General features: G+C 40.5%; 1 long non-coding RNA gene and 1 other non-coding gene across 3 annotated transcripts in view; both read right to left on the reverse strand.

The window, feature by feature from the left end:
- The window catches only part of LOC129464789 (uncharacterized), a 51,743-nt gene that overhangs the window by 24,975 nt on the left and 1,141 nt on the right, over positions 1-25,627 (reverse strand). The window contains exons 2-3 of one of the 2 annotated variants that reach the window (XR_008651741.2): positions 23,847-24,004; positions 20,854-21,161 (exon numbers count right to left, since the gene is read on the reverse strand). This is a non-coding gene — a long non-coding RNA (uncharacterized lncRNA). Of the gene's footprint in view, positions 1-20,853; positions 21,162-23,846; positions 24,005-25,627 lie in introns of those variants that run through there. The other variant, XR_008651740.2, reaches the window with a different exon arrangement.
- On the reverse strand, positions 24,089-24,158 carry LOC129465092 (small nucleolar RNA SNORD123). Its single transcript, XR_008651870.1, has one exon. It is a non-coding gene; the product is annotated as a small nucleolar RNA SNORD123 (small nucleolar RNA).

Here is a 25,627-nt window from a genome sequence, read left to right on the forward strand (position 1 = left end):
TGGAAGCCAAAGATTGACATATTATGCAAAGCATAATTATCTAGTTATGTAACCTTGAATTCCCAAGGTGAAAACTCATGAGCATTTTCAAGCAAAGATTCATTATTTTTGCCATTTATTTTAATATATTTCAGTCTGCAAGGTTGAAACAATAAACCTCTGATGTGCCTCCATTTCCATTTTGTGTAATAATTGAGATTCAGCCACATCCCACCTCCACAGAGTGGGTGGCAAGCTGGGGAAAAGTGATGGGGCAATATTTGAATTCTAGAATCAAGACCATCAAATGAAGAGGTGGAATTTTCCATGGAGTACTGGTAAGTGTAGGACTAAAACAGGTAAAGTTTTTTTATTTTTTTTCTTTTCTTTTGTCCAACTTCTTTTTATTTTATTATCTTACTCCAGCAGGCAGCCATGAGAAGGCCCAAAAGTGAGACAGAATCTTGGTTTGGAACCCAACTAATCAAAGAGACATGGTTAAGTGCTGTGGAGGTGTAGGTAGAGCTTCCTCAGGTTGATCATAAAGAGCAGAGATAACACAAAAGGCAGGTCTCCTGGAAAGAGCCTTTTGGCTTTTCCTCTATTCCTGAAGCTAAATAAACACAGGCACCAGAAGCAAGATGACTTGATATGAGACTGATTTTATCCATAACCTGCAATAAGATCCAAAGTCCATGCTTCTTAATTAGACTCAGACAATCCCCTCTGGCACTCAGGAGCCTGGGGAAGTGATGAAATCTGCTTTTGATGCCTCTGTCTTGCAGTCTCCTTTTTGCATTTTCCCTTTGAGGAGCCCTCTTCTTTCTCATAATAATCTACCCCATCCCCCATCACTCCGCAAGCACTCTGATCCTTCCAGATGATCTATGAATTTCAGATTCCTGGGAGGAGTACATCATCTTAGGGCCAATCATTCTCTTGCTTTAACAATCAGCATGAGAGCCACTTGAGAATCTTGAGTTAAAATGACAGTGCTGTCTGATGACTGCCTTTGTAAAATCAACTTTAAAATGTTGCCTATTCTTCTACTCAGTCACTCTCTAACTTTTGCTGTTTTCAGTTTTATATTTTAAAGGCGACATCTCCACTATTCTTGCTTTGGTCTGTGGTCTTATGTCCAAAAGCAATAAAAGGCAAACTCAACCCTAGAGTTGAATGATGTAAAGCCTTTGTAATGTTTGCATTTTAAAGAGGAAACAAGAGTGTGCCACTGTGTCATTTGGGACACACATTCAAGAGGAGACAGATATTCTGTAGTTGGGGAATTTTTTCCAGGGAGCCCTCACATTAAGGCTGATTTATTAGACCCTAAGTTTCTCCAGTCATACATTTATTTGATATATTACTGGGCACTAAATATGGGCTTGGCATAGTTTTCAGTACAAAAAAGACAAAAATCCCTGTCCTTTTGGTATTAACTTAGTAGTTAGAGGAGATCAACAATAATCACAATAAAATAAAGTATGCATTTTGTTAGAAGGTGATACATGTTCTGGAAAAAAACACAGATCAGTAATGGGCATGTGAGGAGCGGGGGTGAAATCTTAAATCAGATAATCAAGTAGGTGTCATTGAGACAGTGGTTTATGAACAAAGACTTGAAGGATGCAAGTGTGTCATCAAGAATTTGTCTCTATTTTTGATGTTTGACCTCTGACAGTTTTCAAGTTACACCTTCCCTCTCTTTCTGCCTCACAGGCGGGCAAGATGATGGTGCCAGGGAGAAGTTCAAACCACACAAGTCCAAACACCTGCTAGAAGGAGACCATGCATCCTGTGCAGTCAGATGGGGTCTTGTGTTCACATGGTCTCCACATTTGGTTCAATGTCTTGCTGTTAACATCTTGAAATGCTTAATCACTTTTGAACAAGGGGCCCCATATTTTCATTTCACTGGGCCCTGAAAATTCTACAGGTAGTCCTTTCTCTGGGTTCTGAAGCAGAATTCTGAGGAATTCTAATGTCTAAACTCAAGCCTGTACTTCCAGGTTATTAACAAAGGTAACAGTTTTTAACTTTTGAGATAATCGTAATGATAACTTTTGAGATACATTTTGAGACAATTGTAGATTTACACGCAGTTGTAAGAAAATCTTCAGCGAGATCCCAGATACTTTTCCCCCACTTTCTTCCTGTGGAAACATCTTACATCAAAAGTATGTTTTCCCAAGGTATGAAGATAGAGCATCTTTTCTGAAACAACTTGTTAGTTTCACTTACATTTTAAATATTTAGATAAGTGGTCCTTATTTTGCTCTTGGTTTGAGCTGAAATGTTAGGATTCAAGCCACCACCATTATTCTTTGCAGCAAAACTTAAAAAAAAAAATTAAAAAAGCTTATTCTCCATTCTCCACTTCTCTCAGACTCACAGCTGTCTCACCTTGTCTCAGACTCGTGACTCCACAAAAGCTGCCCTTGTTAAGGTCCCCAGTGACCTTGGCATAGTTAGATCCAATGGACAATTCTCTGTATAGCTGCCTTTTTGGCAGCATTAATGGGGTTGATTTCTGCCTCTTCCTGGACATATTCCTGCTCCTGGCTTCCCTACACTGAGCTCTCCTAGTTTTCCTTCTGTCTCATTGGGCACTCATGAATTCATTGCTCGTTTCTCTTTTTTCCCTGAATTCTGAGCTCAGGAACTCAATTCTTGCACTTGGTTCTTCTCACTCTAAGTTCTCATCCAGACTCATCATCTGTAAATAGAGGACTCCCATATCCCTCTCTTGAATTTCAGATAGGTGCATCCAACTACCTGCCTGAGGAATACTCATATCATTACTTTCGTACCAACAGAATCTCATTTCTTAAACCAAGGTTAAAGGCAATAAACTATTATAAAGAAAATGACCATTACATTAAATAGTAATTACTTGGCCCATTTACTAATCATTGCCCAAGAGCTGCTGAAAGGTTTCTACTTTTATTTCTAGATTACATTTTATTTTATTCTTCTACTTTGAGAACTTTAGGAATAAGTTGAGATGCATGTTTCTTCTACTCCAACATGAAATACGTATTTTAAAATTGGATTTCTATTTTTACATTATTTCCAGTCATCTGTAGCTTTCAACGTTTTGAATAAAATTTTATTTAAAAATATCTCACAAATCCAATCAATTTATTAAGTTTTGTGAGAGTTATCTATTTTTTTTTCTTTTCATGCATATTCCTTTAAATTGAATCCAGGAGGAAACCATTCATATATATATATATATATATATATATAGCTTATTTCAATGTCAGTACTCTAACCTGATCCTCCAAGTTGATTGCTTAGATTAGTGAAAAAGCAATATTCGAAAAATACTGAAGTAAAAAGCAACGAATTCCTGCTCATGTGAAAGTATTGCTCAGGGCCCTTGTAGCTCTGCCTGGCACCACCACCCATGTGGGGCAACCAGTTAACCAGAATTTCTAATCAGAAGAATGAAATTTTTTCCACTTGATGGGATAACTTAGGTATCATAAAAATAGGTCAAATGAGATCAAAGTGCTATGATTTACTTTTTTTTTTTAACTTCCATAGAAAACACTTTTCTCCAGTTTAACCCAATATGCGTAGTCAACTCAGTATGGGGAGTGAGTGATGAAATTGCTAACCAGCAGAATAATCTAGAAAGGGATCATTCAAAACAAAGCAAAAAGAAAAACAAAAAAAATGAAAATGAGAAACATGAGTTCTCAATGTAGGGGAACAGTTAACTAAGGGAGCGTCCCAACTGTAAGTGGGGTCCTCCAAGCAAAAGCCAACTGGGTCTCTGGAGATCCTCTCTGGCAGCAGCTGTGAGGGGCCAGCCCTTGTCATAGGAGCCCAGAGTGGCGAGAGGGAGCTTCTCTTGAGCTTCTCTCCAGATCTGTGCATCAGAAACAATGGGAGTAAAACTCCAAGGCCACGAAAAGCCAATTGATGAAGACAATATGACCATAACAATAGCATTTATTCTCTTTTTGCTGAATATAGAGACAGCTCATGCTTATTGTGAAAAAAATGTAATGGAGAAATTCAGAATGAAGAACGTGATAACCACTTATCTGTGTACTGTCGGTCCTCCATACCTGTGGGTTTTTAAATGTTTTTTAAAAAATGGGGAGTTACATCCGTACTGAACATTCGCAGACTTTTTCTTGTCATGATTCCCTTAACGACATAGTATAACGACCGTTTATGTAGCATTGGCATTGTATTAGGTATTACAAGCAATCTAGAGATGATTTGAAATACATGGTAGGATATGTGTGGATTATATTCAAGTGCTATGTTTTAATAAGGGACTTGAGCCTCCGTGGATTTTGATATCCATAGGGAGTCCCAGAACCAATCCTCCATGGATAATGAGGGATGACAGTACACACTTCCAGTTTTTCAGTGCATACTTGTATAAATATACAAAATTAGGGTTATATCCCATACATATTGTTTTACAACCTGTGCTACTCACCTATGTCATAATATAATTACATTATAAAAATTTTTATGAGTATCTCATAAACAATTTTCCATGTGTTGAAACAGGCATTGAAAAGGCCACAAGATTCAAGAGGCTTCATTATAGCTATAGAAAATTCATTTGATTATTCTTCTATTGTGAGGTATTTATGTTGCTTCCATCTTTTTACTGATATGAGAGCCTCATACTGGCAATCTCTGTCCCCAACTTTTGCAAACCTCTTTTATTATTTATTTAAATTAATTTGGAGTGAAATTGTCTGCATGTTTTTTTATTATTATTATTATACTTTAAGTTTTAGGGTACATGTGCACAATGTGCAGGTTTGTTACATATGTATACATGTGCCATGTTGGTGTGCTGCACCCATTAACTCATCATTTAGCATTAGGTATATCTTCTAATGCTGTCCCTCCCCCTCCCCCGACCCCACAACAGTCCCTGGAGTGTGATGGTCCCCTTCCTGTGTCCATGTGTTCTCATTGTTCAGTTCCCACCTATGAGTGAGAACACACGGTGTTTGGTTTTTTGTCCTTGCGATAGTTTACTGAGAATGATGGTTTCCAGTTTCATCCATGTCCCTACAAAGGACATGAACTCATCATTTTTTATGGCTGCATAGTATTCCATGGTGTATATGTGCCACATTTTCTTAATCCAGTCTATCGTTGTTGGACATTTGGGTTGGTTCCAAGTCTTTGCTATTGTGAATAGTGCCGCAATAAACATAAGTGTGCATGTGTCTTTATAGCAGCATGATTTATAGTCCTTTGGGTATATACCCAGTAATGGGATGGCTGGGTCAAATGGTATTTCTGGTTCTAGATCCCTGAGGAATCACCACACTGACTTCCACAATGGTTGAACTAGTTTACAGTCCCACCAACAGTGTAAAAGTGTTCCTATTTCTCCACATCCTCTCCAGCACCTGTGGTTTCCTGACTTTTTAATGATTGCCATTCTAACTGGTGTGAGATGGTATCTCATTGTGGTTTTGATTTGCATTTCTCTGATGGCCAGTGATGATGAACATTTTTTCATGTGTTTTTTGGCTGCATAAATGTCTTCTTTTGAGAAGTGTCTGTTCATGTCCTTTGCCCACTTTTTGATGGGGTTGTTTGTTTTTTTCTTGTAAATTTGTTTGAGTTCATTGTAGATTCTGGATATTAGCCCTTTGTCAGATGAGTAGGTTGCGAAAATTTTCTCCCATTTTGTAGGTTGCCTGTTCACTCTGCTGGTAGTTTCTTTTGCTGTGCAGAAGCTCTTTAGTTTAATTAGATCCCATTTGTCAATTTTGGTTTTTGTTGCCATTGCTTTTGGTGTTTTAGACATGAAGTCCTTGCCCATGCCTATGTCCTGAATGGTATTGCCTAGGTTTTCTTCTAGGGTTTTTATGGTTTTAGGTCTAACATGTAAGTCTTTAATCCATCTTGACTTAATTTTCATATAAGGTGTAAGGAAAGGATCCAGTTTCAGCTTTGTACATATGGCTAGCCAGTTTTCCCAGCACCATTTATTAAGCAGGGAATCCTTTCCCCGTTTCTTGTTTTTGTCAGGTTTGTCAAAGATCAGATGATTGTAGATGTGTGGCATTATTTCTGAGGGCTCTGTTCTGATCCATTGATCTATGTCTCTGTTGTGGTACCAGTACCATGCTGTTTTGGTTACTGTAGCCTTGTAGTATAGTTTGAAGTCGGGTAGCGTGATGCCTCCAGCTTTGTTCCTTTGGCTTAGGATTGACTTGGCGATGTGGGCTCTTTTTTGTTTTTTTTTTTTTCTTTGAGACGGAATCTCACTGTGTCGCCCAGGCTGGGGTGCAGTGGCACGATCTGGGCTCATTGCAAGCTCCGCCTCCCTGGTTCACGCCATTCTCCTGCCTCAGCCTCCTGAGTAGCTGGGATTACAGGTGCCTGCTACCATGCCCGGCTAGTTTTTGTGTTTTTCGTAGAGATGGGGTTTCACTGTGTTAGCCACGATGGTCTCGATCTCCTGACCTCGTGATCCACCCGCCTTGGCCTCCCAAAGTGCTGGGATTACAGGCATGAGCCACCATGTCCGGCCTGGTCTGCATGTTTTAAAAGCTCTTGCGAAATATTTTTCTTTGTCACACTTATACAAGTTTACATGCCCATCAGTCAGAGAAATAAGAGGGCAAACACATAATTATCTCTGTCAGTTTGGTAAATGGAAATAATATTGTTATTTTATTTTTAAATTTTTTCACAAAATTTCTTTTTATGTGTGAAATATATTTCATTTCTCTTTTTATGAGTTGTCTTTCATTCATCTTTTGTTCGAGACTCTCTTTTTCTTAAGCATTCTTTTTTCTTTTTACTTTCAAGTTCAGGGGTACATGTGCAGGTCTGTTATATAGACAAACTTGTGTCATGGGGGTTTGTTGTACAGATTATTTTGTCACACAGGTATTAAGCCTAGTATCCATTAGTTATTTTTCCTGATCCTCTCCCTCTTCCCATTCCCCACCCTCTGATAGGCCCAAATGTGTGTTGCTCCCCTCTATGTGTCCATGTGTTCTCATCATTTAGCTCCCACTTATAAATGAGAATATGTGGTATTTGGTTTTCTGTTCCTGAGTTAGTTTGCTAAGGATAATGGCTTCCAGCTCCATCCATGTTCCTGCAAAGGACATGGTCTTATTCTTTTTTATGGCTGTATAGTATTCCATGGTGTATATATGCTACATTTTCTTTAAGGTATCAACCTAAATGCCCATCACTTGAACACTCTTTATATGTTTAGCAGCACTCAGATGGTCTACCCATATCTTGCCAGTATAAAGTTCCCTTAACTTTAGAGACTCAATCAATTATGGGAGCTCAGTGACCCCTAGCCTGATTGCTAAAAATTAGCTCCCTACAAAGCATTTTCTCTGAGTTACTTCTGGGAGTCCCCAAAGGAGTGCCTCACACGAGCCCGCGAACCCAGTTGGTGATCTCCCATACCACCTGCTGTCTGCCTCTGTGCATCTAGCTCTGGCTCCCACTTGCCCATGTCTACTGTCAAGACACAGTATTGGGAAGCCACACTGCTGCCACCAACAGTCAAGAATACCCTGAGGGAGTCAACAGAAAAACTATCTTCTCTTGGGTGGAAAAAGAGTGGTGCCAATCTCATAAACTCTGCCATGCCTGTTCTAATGTTGCAAGAATTTTCCACGCTGCATGCACTGACTTACATCTGTAATCCCAGCACTTCGGGGGACTGAGGTGGGAGGATCACTTGAGCCCAGGAATTTGAGACCAGCCTCATTTCTACAAATAATTTTAAAAATTGGCTGGGTGTGATGGGGCATGCCTGTGGTCCCAGACACTTGAAAGGCTGAGGTGGGAGAATCGCTTGAGCCCAGGCAGCTGAGGCTGTGGCGAGTTGTGAAATACCACTGCACTTCAGTCTGGGTGAGCCAGTGAGACCCTGTCTAATAAAAAAAAAAAAAAGAATTTTCCAGGCTTCCAGAAATAGAAAATATACTCTTTTTAATAATTTTACACTATGTCTGATTTCCTGGGCCTAGAAGCATTTCTCCTAGGGCTTGTGAGTCTCATAAAGTTCCTCATGAACTTTTACAGTCATGAGTCCCCCCAAATCTTCTGGTCTCGCCTAAAATACAGGAGCACAAATGTAGACCTCCTTCTTTGAACTTTGCCTTTTTCACGCCTCCCATCCATATTGCCTTCCCTATTACTGGGCATAGCAGAGAGTGTAAACTCTTACTGAGATTTGTGCAACAGAGTGAGTTGCTGGGGAAGGAGAGGTAGAGTCACTGTTTGTGCTGAAGAGCCTCTGGAATCCAGCTTAAATAGCCAGATATGCCATGTTATACAAGCGTGCTGACCACTTGTCACTCACAAATGTTGTAAATATTGTCTTTCTGTTGCTTCCATTGCAATTTATTAGGTTGAAGTAAGTAATAGTTTGCATCTTCATGAATGAAATTAGGGAGCTGACTTTTCTTTATGGAAACAGTTAAGTATTATGAAACTATACTACTACAGAACACCTAGAAAGGCTAGAAAAAAATAAACTCAACTTCTCTGAAATACATAGCTAAGCTCAAAAGAAAGTAAGGAAATTCCCAAGGCCACAAAATAAAGAATAGATGTTCATTCAGTTGTGTTGGGTGAGTTGGAGGTGGGGAGCAGGGGGAAACAGGGTGTGCCTTTCTTGGTAACCAACGACCATAGGCATGGATTTTAGGGGTCAGAGGAAATAAGTCCTTGGGGCATGCATGATGATGTGGTGAAATCCCATCCCAGTACAGTCAGCCCTACTGAACAGGCATATAAAACATCCACTCACCAGCAAATAGATAACAAAGAGATTGTCTTCCGGGATCTTGGTGAAAAAAACTCTTCCCTTAAAATAATAAGTGTTTCTCTCATAAGGTTTCAGTTTGATGTGACTATACTTGGGAGCCCCCAAAGGAGGAAAGTAACAACAACAAAAATTTATCCCTGCGTGGTACCACTCCTAAATGCCCAGAACCTTCTAGAAAAGGGAAACTTTTAATCCAGGACACTCAGGATTTTCATAAAGCCCCACAGAGCAAACAAACTCACAACCTACGTGAAAAATCACAAAAAGAACAGGCTACCATGTACGAAAATTAGCAGAAAACACAAACAGTAGATTCAGATATGAGAATAATAGGATAATGACTAAAAAATTAGCATGCTTGAGATACTAATGACACAACAGAAAACAGAAAATAAATTCAGTATTTTGCCAAAAGATTATGTAAATTCTAGTAATAAAAATTATGTTCATTGAAAGTAAAAGCTTAATGGGCAAGTTAAAATAGTGAGTTAAACCAGATATATCCAAAATGTGGAGTTTGAACAGTTACATAAAGACTTATTCACCTAATTAATATCGTTTTGGATATCAAATGCTGGTCTGACATAATTCTGTGTGGATGCCCATTTTGGAAGAGTTAGAGGAAAACCAAATGACAGCAAAAGATCAGATAGCCTTAAAGGTTTGGATAAGAAATTTCCCAAGAATTCCTGGTTGGTAGGTTCACTAATATTCTAGATAAGGAGATTTAGAGGTAAATAGCATATCCATGCTGAATTACATCTTTAAACTAATCATAGGTTGTGTTCTAGATATTTATGCTGAACATTAAAAAGATGTACTTAATGCAGCAGAGACTGTTCATGTTCTGCAATATAAACTTCCTCTACTTCTTTAGCAATAAAAACCCTTGTCTGGGGACTCTGACATCCTAAAAAAGTAAGTTTATTCCTGAGATTAAATTCCGAATAATGGGATTGAATGAAGTGATGTGTGAAATCTCCAAATTGTGCCTTACTTAATAGGCAAGATGATAATACCAACCATCTCACTCCCTTCCTATTGGCTGAAAAGCAGATACGGTGGTGAGAAATATTGGGCCACAGAAACCAGAAAATCACCAAGGTGTGGTAAAATGACAAGGAGAAGGAACCTGAGCACCCCATGACCTTGTGGAGCACAGTTACCACATTAGATGTTTATGGGAGAAAGTAATATACTCACTTTGTGTTTAGGTCACTGCAAATTTGGATTATTCTCATACACAGCTGAATGTATATGGTAGAATTTGGTATTTGGAAGAGAATGTTGTGCGTGGCATTTGTTAGAATCCAGCTGGCCACACTGATGTCATTGGCTTAGAGAAAGCATCTGGACAGTGGACAGCAAAAATGCAGATTTTGGTGGGTAGAAAGCTGGTGACCCTTGTTATGCAGTGACAAAGCAACTAATGACATTGTCATCTGCAGCATCTTGGGATGAAGAACACATGGCATGACCAACATTAGGGGAAATGATCAGAAAATTCAGAATGTTGATGTTTTGTTGTTGACACTTGACACTTTGAGCAAAGTCCTCATGAGAGAGGCCAGTTTAGGCTAGAGGCAGCTGGAAATTATGCAAAAATGAAAGAGAACCAGAACTCAGCTAAGTTAGATCCTCTCATGACAGGAACAACCTCATGGCCCACATAGTCAACTTGAAGTGAATATGAGTTCTCTTCAGACTTTGCAAGTTTGATAAAGCCAAACCTCATCTAAAACTGAAACAGTGATAAGAGGTGGCTCCAAATAGACTGCAAGGGGAGGAGATGGAACTGGGTGATCCTATTTTGCTAACTCTTCTCACATACGGAATTTTCTGCAAAAAATGAGAGACCAGAATAAGGGGATTTCCTTCCCCCAAAGACTATGTTCCTGAAACTCCCAAGGGCGACACCATTAACTCGAGAGGACTTTTGGCAGTACCCAGAGGCCAGGAAATAAAGATGCTAAATCTTCAGGTTTAAATGACAGTTGCCTGCTAAGTTTTTGAGGAAATTGTGTTGCCAAAGAAGCCACCAGACAAGCTTGATTGGTGACTCAGGCCACCCTGCTGGGGGCGAGTCAGGCCACCCTGCTGGGGGTGAGTGGCAAAGGCTGTGTGCCCCAGCTGAACCAGAGCAATGCACTCTGATATGGCTTGGCTCTGTGTCCTCATTCAAATCTCATCTAGAATTGTAATCCCCATGGGTTGAGGGAGGGACATGGTGGGACGTGATTGGCTCATGGGGGTGGTTTCCTCCATGCTGTTCTCATGATAGTGAGGGAGTCCTCATGAGATCTGGTTGTTTGATAAGTGTCTGGCAGTTTCCCCTGCATGAGCTCTTTCTCCTGCTGTCATGTAAGATGTTATTTGCTTTGCCTTTGCCTTCCACCATGATTGTAAGTTTCATGAGGCCTCCCCAGCCATGAGGAACTGTGAGTCAATTAAACCTCTTTTGTTTATAGATTACCCAGTCTCAGGTAGTATCTTTATAGCAGTGTGAAAATGGACTAATACACCCTTCCACACACTCCTAGTGCTCTCCCTCCAGAGAGTTTCCCAGGGGATACCAGATGGAGTGACTTCACTCTCACAGCCGGGACTCTTGGGAAGCATGCCTTCATTAGCAGGGATCCACCACTGCCATTTGTCTGCCACTAAAGTTTCTGTTCCTACTCTACCATTCTATATTGGATCCAATGGGTGGACAGAAAACTTGTCATTTAGTTTAGAGTTGTTCAACTGAGCGGAGGAAGCCTGGACGCAGTGAATAACACTGTGTGTCAGGTACAGATCATGAACTTGAAGGTGAAAGCAGTAGCAATAAGACATATACAGAGATTGCCTCCCTTAGGTGGGGGATATGTGTGTTCTTTATGTGAGATGAAAGGTAAGCACAGATATTGGATGGCCAGGGAGTCAACTAAGAAACCTCTAGGTAGCCCGCAGTAGCCATTGTTTCTTCTGTTGGATATAATACTATATTTAGCTGGATGAATGGTGACCCACAATCTAGGTCTGTCCATGCAAGTAAGTAAGTTCTGGCCAAGGAAATGCATGTGTGCCATCCAGGGCACATTTGTATGGGGAAAAGTGTGCACTCCACTTCTCCTTTCTCTCCTCCCTCCTGGCTGGAATTTTCAAGGTGTTGGTTAACCATGGACCATGACGATGTGGGCAGTTCACTGAGAATGGCAGAGCCACTGACGGAAGGAGCCACCTCCCTGGGAAATTTGCAAATGGTTGCACGCCAACAGTTCTGGCTCTTTGCTCTTCTTTCTCCTCCTTCTCCTTCTCCTTCTTCTCCTTCTCCTTCTCCTCCTTCTCCTTCTCTCCTATATTTCACACACACACACACACACACACACACACACACTTCTACACTGAAAGGTAAAGCAGTGAAGGATAAATAAGAGCCTATTTCTTGTAAGGAATTGATGAGGGTAGTGGCATACTGCAGTGGGAGGACTGGCCTAATTGCCAGGAGACCAGGCAGCAGATGCAGCTCCGTCCCCAACTGGCTTTGCAAAGCTGGGCAGGACACATAATCACTTCAGCCTCAGTGTCTTCATCTGTATGATGAGGTTTAGGATCAATGATCTTGAAAATCCCTTCTAGCTCTCAAATCCTATCTTGACATTAACAAAGTAATATTAATTTTGCTGTTTCATAATCTGCAATTATACATTCTCGTCTCCAACTCCATCTGCTTGCTGACCCCAGGAATGTAAGCCATTAAACTTGGAATAAAAATGCTTAGAAGTTAAGTTTGCCTTTTCGTTATGAAATAAAATTAAAGTGCCGAGAGTGTTTTGTCAGTTCAAATTAACATTTGGACGCAGGAAAGCCCTGATTTGTGTATATGGAAGGCAGTGAGCAGTCTTTTTACTCGCTGCAGTGTTCGCATTTTCTCAGAGTTAGGAAAAATAATAATAAAAAAAAGACCAAACATGCTTTGAAACCAAATGAGGTTTTCTTTTTCCAATTCAAAATAGTTTGGAGGATTTTTAATTTCCCACCTGTTTTTCTAAATAAAGTGAACCACGAGGCTCTGGTTCGGTCACAGCACTGAGATTTTAAGTGGACTGCACATTGCCTTGCATCTGGCTGTTTACCAAGGGGGAAATCAGTCTTGGCAGGTATCCTCTGCTCAAGTTATATCTAGGTGTGTCCAGTCAGCCTGATAACAATCTTTCTTAAGAACTGGTTTTACCGGGACTGGTAATGCCTTCTGTAAAATCCCATAACCTACAACTTCTTTTGTCCCTCATCTCTAAGGAACAATATCTTGACAAGCAAGAGTTGGTTCTTATGTAGGATCATAACTTGGGGCAGGCTACATTTAATGAGACTTGGGAAAAACTCAGGACTATCTTAAGGTATATATTTTCTTTAAATGCGAGAACTGGGAAAAATGACTTACTATACCATACAAACAAGTTGCCTATATTAGGTAATGTCATTCTCTGAGGTAGAGCAATTTACTCCAATCCTGAGTATTTTCATCACATTTTAAAATTAATGGGAATGACCTAACATAGCATTACAGTCATTCATTTTAGTTTCATTCCACAAGCAACCATTTTTGAGTACCTAGGATACAGAAGTCACCACCAGACACTGTGAATACCAAGAAGATAAAACATGGTCTTTGTCCAGAGACTGCAAGACAAAGGTGTCTCTAAGTCATCATGACTTAGAGGAATGGTAAGATTTTACGTTAACATTGATTTGCTTTCAGAAGATAACCTGCAGGCTGTGTTTGTTAATGTTCCTTTAGGCAGTGGTTCTCAAAGAGTAGTCCCTAGATCCACAGCATTAGCATCACTTGGGAACGGCTAAAGATGCAAAGTGTGGGCCCCATTCAAAGCCCACCAAATCAGAAACCCAGGATGTTGTTGGGCACCGATCTGATTTTAGAAAGCCCTTCTGATGATTTTAAAGCATGCTCAAATTTGAGAACCACTGGGCTAGAGCAGGGATCAGCAAACTATGACCTGGAGGCCAAATCTGGTCTGCTTTTGTAAGTAAATTGTTATTGGAACACAATTCACTTACATATTGTCTAGAGCTGCAACAGAGACCGTATGGCTCACAAAGCCTAACATATTTGCTCTCTGGCCCTTTACGGAAAAAGTTTGCCAACCCTGGCCCTTGTGCACCATGGAGGTGTTGGGGAAGAGCCAGTCTCTGAAGCCAGCAATGCCACTGTCTGACTCCCAATTATGCCTCCTAGCTGTTTCATCTTGGGGGAGTTTACTCGACCTCTCTGTGCCTCAATGTTCTTATCCATAAAGTGGGGGTAATAACATTCCCCAGCATAGACAGTTAATTCGAGAGGTCGATACGTTAACATTTTAAACCTCTTAGACCAGAGCCTGGCAAGCAGGAAATACTCAAAACCTGTTAGTTATCGATATATGAAAGGCATATTGTGAGACACTTCGCTAGGGAATGCCACAAGCCTTAGATATTTATAACTTCATTGATACTGTCACCACATAGGGATGAATCTGACATTATGTCCACACACCCCACCCCACAAGGCTCCAGGGGATGAAATAGAAGGCAGTCCAGCTCACCTGGTGTTTGACTTGGTGGAGGCTGGAAGGTGTGGCAGAATTTTCTGGGAGCAGTGTATTTATATAGGCTATTTCTGCAGTTGGCCAAAATTCTGATATATTTCCCTGGGTGAGTTGAAATGATATTATCTCCTAGAGGTAGGGGAAGGGTGAAGTAAACATAATTGTGGCTCTTATATTGGCATGATTACGTAATCGTGTCTGTGCTGATGGAGCTGGGAAGTTGGGGTAGGAGAGAGGAAACAAAGGTCAATGGGGCATCCTTCCTCAGTTCATATCCCAGAGAGGTCCCTTCCCCCATGCACACAGCTGTGAAAGCTGATCCTAGCAGAAGAGAAAAGGTGTGTGTGTGAGTGAGAGAGAGAGAAACCTCCATAATTTACATAGTCCCTAAAGTAATCCATCTGGCAATGAGAATTTTGCAGAGGACATTACTGACAAGCAAAACACTTTATAGAAACAAATTGATAAAAGTAGATATTTTATCAATAAATTGATAAAAGTGAATCTTTGAGCACAGTAAGCAAACACTAAGACTCTTTTGTGATTACATAAGATACTGAATAGAAAAACATGTTTCTCAATACAGTCCAGGATGGAATGAGTTTCTATACAGGGCACACAAAACAATAATTCCAGAACATTAGAGATGGCCAGATAAATACAACTGGGCACTAAAGTCTTTGTTTTCTTGGTCCAGTTCTTTCTCAGGGCTATTGGAATGATCTGTGCTTTCAAAACAGGTGAGGTTTGGTACTGAAAATAATCTGAAGTCCACTGGTTCTTGAATAGGCTGTGCATCAGATGCACCTGGGGAGCGTTTCTGAAATCACAGGCCGGGGCCCTACCCCTTGGAGACTCTGATTCACTACGTATAGCATCAGCCTTGGCTTGTGTATATTGAAAAAATTCCCCAGATATTTCTGATTAGTCATACTGGTTAAGGGTCATCCCCAGCTTCTTTGAGGGGAATTATTGGAGATTAAGATAAAATTCCATTGTATAATTGTTAAAGTTTACTGTGTTGAAACTTGTATAAGCAGTTTGGTACTGGAAAGAGAATGGAGTTTGGGGTCAAATACTCACAGGTTCCTTCGGTTCTTAGTTTGGGATTTACTTTGTAGAGGTTCATTCTCTGAACCACATTTTCAACATCTATAAGATGATTTTGATTGTGGCTGTTGTCTGTTGAACATCCTGTGTCACATTGCTTTGTTCACTGAAGTTTCTTTTTGCCGACTTAAACATCTATACTGATCACCCCTCTAAGATGCTGGTCATCTGTCCTCTCCTCGAACAACAGTAATTCCACTGCAGCCCTTATTATCATGAACACATCTTGGACCACAAGTAAACATTCGGATTCTGGACCTCATCTAGTCCTCCAATCTGCTGAAACCATGATCCTTTTTGTCCCTGTGTCCTCCTTGTTAGCTTACATTGTGTGACCATCCTTAAAGTCGCCTCCCTGCAGACATCCTCGACTTTTCTGTTCCTCTCTCCTGTTTGGGGAAACCACCTCCTGGTTGGAATCAATTATCCATGTTATCCACACCTGTGCCTGAGCTACTGCATGTTCCTAGAGAAAGTCTCACAAACATGCTGAAGGGGTTCACTTTAGGGTGATGACCATGAGCCTTGACTGGTCATCCAACACAGTGTGGACATTCCAGTACACACTCACAATAAGTTTGTTTGCCTGATTTCCAAGACGTTGATTTTATAGTTTCTCTAATCTTTTCTAACATTCATGTCTTTTCCCTACTCCCCACCCAAATCTAGCCTCATACTTCATTACTAAAACATAACCCTCTGGGGCAGCAAGCCCTGGAACAATTTGCACCACTGAAGATTCCATTTCTGCCTCTACCTGGTCTCCCTGGTTCCTACTCCAATGACCATTCAAGGGGAGGCTGTACTGTCTCCAAACGAACTCCTATGAACTCTTATCTTTCCAAAGCCTTCGTTCCTGGAGTTATCTTATTTCTCTATTATGTAGACACTTTCTCACTATCCATGGAGTTATCTCAACCAACATATAAACATGCTTCCAATGACCCACTGTGGAATATAACTCTCTGTGCACAGGTCCAGCTGCTACGAGTTCCTTTGTTTCTCTTCAGGACAAAACTGCTCTAATGAGTTTCCACCTCCTGTCTGCACTTTCTTACTTGCTATTAACCCTCTCTATTGAATTATGAAATCTTTTGAGCATACAGAAAAGGATAATAATCTAATGAACCACCAAAGCATATCTGTCTGATCTTAACATTTTTCATTATTTGCTGCGTATTTTTTTTTCATTTTTGTGGACAACAGAATCAAAGATAAAGTTGGTGGCCTTTAATGATCTTTGCACAATCCCCCTTTTCCCTCCCTTGCCATACTACTGAATTTATTATTTATCATTTCTGTGCTATTTTACTACCGTGCATGTATCCATAAAATATAGATCTGATTTTTTGGTTTCCATACTTTATATAAACTGGCAGTATACTACACGTCCCTTCTGCAACCTTGTCAACTGCACTGCATGGAATGTACATTTTAGACATTGCAAGAGTGGCCAAAATGCCTTCCCAAGTGATTGTACCAATTTACACCTCTAAACATTACCCTTCCCAACATTTGATAACAGCTGGTATTGTCAGATTTTTTCATTATTGCTAATCTGGTATGAAATGATGCTTCCTGGTTTTAACTGACTTTCCATGATTATTAGGGGACTTGTGCTACGTTCTTACACTTATTGGCCATTGAGCTTCTTGTTTCATTTGTACAGTTTTTGCCTCGTCCTTTTCAAATGGATTGGTAGGACTTTGAAAATATATTTTGCCTGCCATCCTTCGTCATTTGTATGCACTGAAAATTCCCCTAGGCTATGGCTTGTTTTTACGTTGTATATCATCACATGGAAGTTCTAAATTTTAATGTTGTTTGCCGTATTGATTTTTCTTTCTTTATGGCTAGTCTTTATATCTTGTTTTAAGAACTGCCTCCCCATCCAGTAGTCATACAGATAGTGTCTTGTATGTTTTCCTAAGTAATGTTTTGTTTCTCACCTTTGCTGTAAACTAATTCGAAGTTGTTCTTATAAAGCTTAAGGGGCAGGTACTAATTCGCTGTTTTTACATATAAGTAGTCAATTGTCTTAGGCCCATCTATTGAGTACCTTCTTTCCCCAGTGAGCCACCATACGTCTTTTGTCACATGTCACTCAAGAGGGAGTCTATGTGAGTCTGTTTATAGGCTTCATTTATTATATGTCTGTCCCTGGGTCAATATCTCAATGTCTTAATTTCTATAGCCCTATGAACAATATTGATATGATACTCATCAACCTTGTTCATAATCTATAGACATTCCTTAGTCACTCATGGAAATTTGTGTTTGCTTTGCTTATAAACTTTAGGATCTTAGGTTTCATAAAAAGCCAGTTAAGATTTTGATTAGATGTACATCATATTGAAGGATAAATTTGGGTAGCATGGATATTTCTGAATGAATATTTTATAATCAAGGTATTATATACTGAATCTTCCAATACATCAACGTGGAATAGCATACATTTATTTTGGTCTTCTTTAGGATCTTTAAATTTAGCTTTATAATATTTTCACAAAAGTCTTTCAGAACTTAATAGAACTTTCTCTTTATTCTAATTGTTGATATGTAGATTTTCTTAAGTGTTTTTATTAGATACAATTTTTTCCTCTGAAATTAAAAGTTAATTTTTCCCTTTTCAATCACTGTTTAGATGTTGAAGAGGAATATCCATAAAGAGATTTGATTTGTCCTTACAGATATTTCTCTTCAACCAGTGATTGAAAGTATAGGTTGTCTTGATCTTCTCTTTCAGTTGAATGCCTATGACTTTTCACCACTGCATAACAAGTTTTTTGTTGATTTTTTTTTTTTGGTAGATAGTCTGTCAATTTAGGTAAATTCCCTTCTATTACTAGTTAGCTAAGAGTTTTTTTTTTTTTTGAATGACAAACACTTTGTTTCATCAAAACATATTCTGCAGCTATTGAAATAATCATGTTTTTTAATTTGTTGATGAGGTGATTTATATTAGCATATTTTCTAATGATAAAACATCCTTGAATTTTGTTAGTATTTGGCCTATGATTTTTCTATTCACTGGAATGCTGATAATAAAATAAGGATTAATTTTGCCTTGGAAGCAGTGACCAGATACTGAACCTACTGGTGATTTGATCTTGGACTTCTCAGTCTTCAGAACCATGAGAAATATATTTCTATTGTTTATAAAGTAACCAGCTTAAGGTTTTTGTTATAACAACCTGGAATGAACTAAAACAGAAACTGGTCATGAGTAGTGGGGTGCTGCTGTAGAGAATACCTGAAAATGTGGGAGCAGCTTTGGAACTGGGTAGTGGGTAGAGGCTGAATTTGGCAAAGTAGGCTAGAAAAAGCCTAGATTGTCATAAATGGACTGTAAAAGGTAAAGGCTCATAAGAAGAGTTATAGACAGAGCCTCAGTCTTCTTGGAGATTACGTAAAAGATTGTAATCAAAATGTTGGTAGAAATATGGACGATAAAGGTCATTTTGATGAGGTCTCAGACAAAAACGTTCTGGAAACTTTAGGAAAGGCTGTCTTTGTTATAAAGTGGCAAAGAACTTGGCTGTATTGTGTCTGCATTCTAGTGCTCTGTGGAGGGCGGAATTTAAGAGTGATATACTGGGATATTTGGTGAAGAAATCTCTAAGCAAATTGTTCAAGGTACTACGTGGCTTTTCTTGACTGCTTATAAAATGCAAGAGAAGAGAAATGAATTAAAGATGGAATTTACAATAAAAAGGGAAGCAGAACTTAAAGATCTGGAAAATTTTCAGCCTTGCCAGGTTGTAAAGATTCAAAGGGCATGTTCAGAAGGGAATACCAAGGGCGTGGCTAAGCAAATGTAACTTTTGATATGAGATTAGTGTGGCTATAAGGAAGCCAGATGCTATTTATCCAGACAATAGAAGAATGATTCCAAAGGCATTTCAATCTCTGAGGCTGCCGCTCCCATCATGATCCCAGAGTACCAGGGCCTTCAAGTCACAAAGCTTTCAAGGGAGGGGCCCAGGGCACCCGTGGCACCCAGGGCTCACTGCCTAGGGCCTCCTCAGATCTTTGCTCCCCACATTCTAACACAGTGCTTTTTAGCTGCCCCAGCTGGGGCTCAAGTGGACTCAGATGTGGCCTGGGCCACCCTTCTGAAAGGTACAAGTAATAAGCCTTGATGACATTCTTGAAGTGCCAACTCTGCATTTATATAGAGTGTATGAGCTGTGGAGACATGGCTATCTCCACGTAGATTTCAAAAGATGTCTTGGAGAGCCCAGAGCCCAGACAGAGAACTGCCACAAAGGTGAGATAGGTGCAGAGGGTCCCTACTAGGGCAATGACCAACAGAGCTGTGGGGTCAGGGTTGCCTCTGAGATCCCAAACTGGTAGAGCCACCAGCATGCAATGCCAGCCTAGGAGAGCCACAGGCACTGGACTCCAACTTGTGAGAGCTAGAGCATGGGCTGTGCCCAGCAAAGCCATGGGGGTAGGGCTGGTGGGACCCTTCGATGTCCAACCCTTGCCCCGGTGTGTATGGAAGGATGAACATGGACTCAAAGACGACCATTCTCAAGCCTCAAGATTTAACAGTTTGCCTTGTTGGGTTTTGGGCTTCCATGGGGCCTGTGACCCTTTCTTCTTGCCCATTTATCACTTGCAGAATGGGAATGTATATCCTATGCCTGCACCACTATCGTATTTTGGAAGCACATTGCTTGTTTGATTTCATAGGCTCAGAGCTGGAGGAGTTTGCCTTAGGATGAATTGTACCTTCAGTCTCAGCTGTATCTGATATAGATCATATTTAAATGAGACCTTAGACTTAGACTTTAAAGTTAATGCTGGAACACGTTAAGAATTTGGGCAATAAGTTATCGATTTGGGGATGAATTTTGTATATGAGGACATGAATTTTGAGGGGTCAGGGGAAGAATGCTATGGTTTGACTGTATCCTCCCCAAAATTCATGTTGAAAGTTAATCCTCAATCCAACAGTATTAAGAGATGGGGCCTTTTGGAGGTCATTAGGCTGTAAGGCACCTGCTGGTGCCTTGATCTTGAACTTTCCAGCCTCCAGAACTGTTAGAAATAAATTTCTATTGTTTATATGTTACTGAGTTTAAGGCTTTTTGTTATAGCAGCCTGAAATGGACTATGACAGTATCTATTGCTATTCATTTGCAATTACTATTACTATCCTTGATATTTTAACAAGTGTGTTTGAATTAAATTCCAAAGTTAATCACCATTTCCACCCTTTTCTGGAGTCTTACTCTTATCCTTTATCTTTCCCACTTTCTTGCTGGTCTCTACTCATCCTTCAAATCTCATCTCAAATGCTACTTTTTCAGTGATGCCTCTCCCATTCCCCAGACTAAACCAGACACCCATGTATTTGTCCTTCATAGCATTTATCAGGTTTTAGAATTACATACTTGTGGGTTCCATAACTCAGTAAGCTGTAACTCGGTAAGCTGTAACTTCTGAAAGGGCAGGGATCACCTGTGTGTCTTTTCATTCTATTTTGAATGTGCAGCCGTGCATCTGGCACATGGTGTGCAACAAGCTTGGTTGCAGATGGGAAAGCTGGGTGGGAGAAAGGGAGAGGGGGCACTGGCTGCCCAGGCTGCAATGTTGAGGGATGAAGCTGCAGGGTTGCCAGACCTGGAGGAACTGAATCCCCTCCATCAGTAAGGAATCACATTCTCCTGCTAAAAACAGAACAGAAACAATGATGGCTAAAGCAAAACAGAAAGTTCTTTCTTTCTCATGTCGTGAAATCTGGGGTTAGGTAATTCAGGGCTGAGGCAGGGGCTCCATGGAGTCACCAGGGATTTAGGCTACTTTTTACACCATCATCCTTGGCTCATAACTTATATCCTCAAGAGCCTAAACTGGTGCCTGGCATTTCATTTTTTGTTTGTTTTGGGACGAAGTCTCACTCTGTCACCCAGGCTGGAGTGCAGTGGCATGATCTTGGCTCATTGCAACCTCCTCCTCCCCGGTTCAAGAGATTCTCCTGCCTCAGCCTCCCGAGTAGCTGGGACTACAGGTGCCCAGCTAATTTTTGTATTTTTAGTAGAGACAGGGTTTCACCATGTTGGTCAGGCTGGTCTCAAACCCCTGACCTCAGGTGATCTACTCACCTCGACCTCCCAAAGTGCTGGGATTACAGGCATGAGCCATCGCACCTGACCAGTGCCTGGTATTTCCATCATCACAATCAACTTCCAGGGGGGAATCCAGAAATAGGAGAGAAGGACAGGAAAGACCATGCCCATTTAGTTGTCTGCCCCCTTTTACAAAGCCTATCTTAGAATCCTACTCCACTTACATCTTATTGGTTATGGCTGAGTTCTATGGCCTCACTGAGCTGCAAGGGAGATTTTTTTTAAAGCCAAGTAGTTTCCAATTCAAATAAAATCAGGTCTGTGTTATTAATGGTAATGATGATGATGATGTATGTGTGAGGGGTGGGTGTGATGCTGCTGATTGGGGAATGATCACTGGAACTGGAGTCAGGGAGATGGTAAGAGGAGGTGTTGGTATTTTGGGTGAGAGACACTGACACTGTGAATTATGGCAATGAGAATGGAATGGAAAGGAGGGCCTGAAACAACACTTGATGGAGGGCCCACTGGATCCTTGATGGCTCTTCTTTCTATGGATTTGCTTCAGGAGACATTTTACTTTTGGGTTTAATTTCACTTAATAAATCATCTTTTCATTAACTCAAGGTTATTTTGAGTTAATCTCTCTGGTAAATAATGAAATAAACTAAGGCAGAGTAATCTGTGCTTCTAAATCTAAGCAGGATGAATATTATTTTTGAAAACATATTTCCAAAGGTACTTATTTTCCCCCAAAGCTCTATTTTCAAAGGCAGAGGAATAGAGAGGACATTGATTAATAAGTATAAAACATATCTTTTTAAAAAAAGTATAGCCATTCTTTGCTTATGGACATTCAAGATATATACAAGACTCAATGTCAGCAAATAACACCCTGGAAACCATCCAGAGGCTTTATCTCCATGCCACAGGCTATCTGTATTTTCTTCAGATATTCCAAAAATCTTTTAAACTTAGCATTTTTTTTTCTTCTCCCCAGACCATACTTATAAAAGATGACTTGGGCTTTTTTGACACAACAATTTTGTTTAAGCAAATTGAGTTGCTAGACAATATATCCAGAAATTTAACCAAGAGGACAAGGCAAAACACTTTCAGATTTCCAGAATCCTTTGTCTGCACCCATAGCTGAAGTAAAACACAGTATCTTATTAAAAGGCCTGTACTGAAAGAAGAATCAGTAAACTCTTCTTAAGAAAAACGTAACCAGGGAAAATGACACCTACTCTCCCCTAGCTGCCCCTGCGAGTCAACACATCTTGTTAAATGTGTGATCTGCTTCTGGTATCCATGAGTCATTGCTTTAACCAGGCTGCTTCCTTGAACTTGGCTGTGAGGTGGGGGAATGTGGTTCTCCCTTGAGAAATGGGTTCCAGAGAGCTCAAAGATGAGCAGACTTTGCCTGGGTTAGGTGAGGTCCAGGTCATGCTGTGCCAACCTCTGGGAACATGTAGCAGTGGCAAAGTGCAACCCTCTGACCAGACATGGGCAGAGGCAGACTCTGACATTGGGTCTTGTATATATATGTGAGGCAGGCCCTGGTGGACTTGAGTGGAAGCTCAGACTGCAGAGTGGGGCACATGATGGGGTCCCAGGCTGTGCCTGGAGGAGCAGACTGACCTGGCCCTTCAGTTTAAGGGCCAGGAAACTGCACTTGCTTTGCACATTTGTGGTCATTCTCATCTGTGCCTCAAGTATTTTCTGTCTAAGTTTCTGGGTGGCTCTTTTTTAATAAAGTTGGTCTGCTTAACTTTGCCAGTAGAGTGGGCTGCCACACTAAAGAGGAATGCGTGTTTCTTGAGGTAAGATAACCCTAAAGATGTTTTGGTGAAATCCAAGGGGAAGGGCTATTTCCCTAAAATCTCCCCACTTGTAGGTTCCTAATCCATCAAAAGAACCTGACAAAACAAACTTGTTTGGGGGCAACACAGCATCACCTGTACCCATAATCATGTTTTCGCAATACTTCGAAGTAGGTGAGCAATAAAGCAGCACTAGGCAATCTTAGTGAGACATCAAACTTCACGTCTTTGTACCAATGTTTAGCATTAGGAAAAAGACTGATGGGACTGATCAGATGATCTTTTCATTTCTTCAGTTTTTAAATGTCATGGATCTAAAAGAATCAAAACGGGTAAAAAGAGAACACTCATGGAGGATGATTGTAATGCATCTCATTGGTAGGAAAATGCAGTTAAGATGTAAATGTCAAGAGGCCACGATTTCTGGATTGAGGTTTTTTCTATAATTTTAATACACTATTACCACATCTTAAAGACCAGAGATACCCGGCTTTCCTTTGAAGGTCACTCATGGCCCACGGTCATGTCCTGATTCCTTCCACGTGATGTTCTTTCCAGAAAGCCTCCCTGCCTCTTCCTCTGGTCTGACGGCAGCTTAGGAATGTGGCTGAAATTCAAGCACTAGGGAGGGAAGTAAAGACAAGACAAAATTGGTCAATTAGTGCAGAAACATAAATGATCTTTCATAGTTGCGAACAGAATTGAGGTGAATCAGGAAATGGATGGCGTTTTTCAAGTCACATGAATCAGTGCCCCAGAATTCATCATTTTCACCAAGCGTTTTGTTGGTTTCTCATTCTTTCACATTGTGTGCGTGGCTCACCTAAAATAGTTTAGGGAAAGCTATATTTTATTTTAAAAAGAAGAGAACTAAATATTTTTGTTTGTTTAAAAGTGATCATCCTTAGTTTTATAATGTGATGAGAAGCAGCTTAATGCAGACAGCTTTCTAGCAAGCAAGACCTTTACAAAGCAAAACAAACAAACTAAAAAACAAATAAATTTTGTTTAGAAAAAAGAAATACTTGTGGACACTTCAAAATGACTTTGTTTATGAAGATCCTGCTTATGTGTTGGGTGCTCGGTGAGTGTTTCACACAGATTACTGTCTTTCTGCTTTCAAGCAGACAGCTGACGTACCCCTGCCAGGCTGGTGTGTCTAAGCTCCAGGTGAAGAGACTGTAGCTCAGAAAAGTTAAAGAACTTTCCCCAGGTTAAAACTCAAAATTAATCCTCAATTTAGATCCATTTCACTTTAAACAAAGGATGCACTCTAAATTATAATTTGGTTTATTTACCTGCTTATTAGCAATTATTTTGTAATTATCACTGAAATATACATCTTTTAACAATGCATTGGTGCAGCCTGTAAACAGCAAAACTGAATTCAACTCCCCCCCCACCCCACCCCCCGCTACATACATACAAAATTACGTAATTTATCCAGTTAAATGTTATGTTATCAGACCTATTGGGTTATGGTTTAGAAAGCTATCTTCTTCCCACTGCTTGGCTTTATATGCCAAGAGTTTTTTGCCTTTTTTTTTCTTTTCAAATATTAACGGCAATGTTCAGAGGCAAGAAGAGCATTAGCTGAATACACTGGGTTCTAATTTCTGTCTCCCTCACCCTGGCCACAAAGGCAGATCTGTCCAGGCAAAGGCTAAAGATCCAAGCATAAGGCAGCTTCCTCCCTACATCTCCCCCCGCTAGAAGCAGCCAGGCAAGACCTTGGCCTGCCTCTTCCTCCCAGGGAGGCTCCTAGGGCCTCTGTGCCACGTAGGCAAGAGAATCGGAATGTCTGGAATGGAACTAGTGCCCTAAGTGCCAAGCAAGGGAAGGGAGAACGGTTAAGCTTTTCCTTCAGGTCCCCAGGAGCCTGCAGCTGCCACATAGCAGGCCTGGAGCCCCCGCCACAACTCAGGGAGGAATGCTTGCCAAGGAGGCCTGCCCAGCTACTGACACTTCCTCCCAGAGGTCTTAAAGGAAATCCCAGTAAAGACTGAGTACCCAAGACAGCCAGATCACCCGTGCCAGAGACTGGGCATTTGGGGATGGGCTGGGCTTTCATAGAAACCTTCGGAATTACTTTCACTTAATTCTTTTATTTAAAAAAAAGTTCTAGAAAATAGATACATCGAGGGCAATTTGTATTTCCATTGTCCTCTTAGGTCTGCATGGCTACTGTGCGAGCTATGACACCCTGCAGCCTGCAATAGCTTCTTTGTTTTATGGATGAGCTCA

This window comes from Symphalangus syndactylus, chromosome 16 (genome assembly GCF_028878055.3).
Source record: "Symphalangus syndactylus isolate Jambi chromosome 16, NHGRI_mSymSyn1-v2.1_pri, whole genome shotgun sequence".
NCBI classification, from domain to species: Eukaryota; Metazoa; Chordata; class Mammalia; order Primates; family Hylobatidae; genus Symphalangus; species Symphalangus syndactylus.